Source organism: Otolemur garnettii, unplaced genomic scaffold (assembly GCF_000181295.1).
Source record: "Otolemur garnettii isolate 467f Iridium unplaced genomic scaffold, OtoGar3 scaffold00013, whole genome shotgun sequence".
In the NCBI taxonomy this organism is placed as follows: domain Eukaryota; kingdom Metazoa; phylum Chordata; class Mammalia; order Primates; family Galagidae; genus Otolemur; species Otolemur garnettii.
In genome coordinates, this window is record NW_003852408.1 from 13,038,211 (window position 1) to 13,038,917 (window position 707).

Here is a 707-nt window from a genome sequence, read left to right on the forward strand (position 1 = left end):
CCACCTTAGGTGTATGTAGCTGGCGCCTTAGCCACTTGAGCCACAGGTGCTGAGCCCAGATGATTTTCTAAATAACATTTTCTTTTCTCTAGCTTACTTTATTGTAAGAATGCAATGTATAATACATATAACATAAAAAATACGTGTTAATTGACTGTTTCTGTTATCAGGAAGGCCTCTGGTCAACAATAGGCTATTAGTAGTTTTGGGGGAGTCAGAAGTTGCTAACTGGACATAATGTCTTCCCCTGGTAGGCTTCACGTAAGAAAGAATTCAGGAGTGAGATAATGGCATAAGGTGAAGGCCAGATGTATTCAGAAAGTATAGAAATTCTAAACCACAGACAGAGCAGAGGCAAGTTCTTCCCAAAAGAGACTTGGCCTCTGGTTTCTGTTGCCTATCTATTTAAGTAAAGGCTTAATTGACAAGGGGAGGAATATTCACAGTAGGGCTGGTGTTTTCCTAGAATCAGGGTGACACCCTCTATTGTCTCTGTTGTCAAGGGTTGGAACTTGTCCTGCCTCCATCCTGTTTTGAACAGAGCTACTAGGGAGGCTGATGTGGGAAGATCACTTGAGCAAAAGAGTTCAAGGTTACAGTGAGCTATGATGCACCATGGCACTCCAGCCTGGGTGACAGAGCGAGATGCCCATCTCATTAAAAAATAGCAAATTTTCAACTGTGAGGTTTGGCATCACTAACCCCTG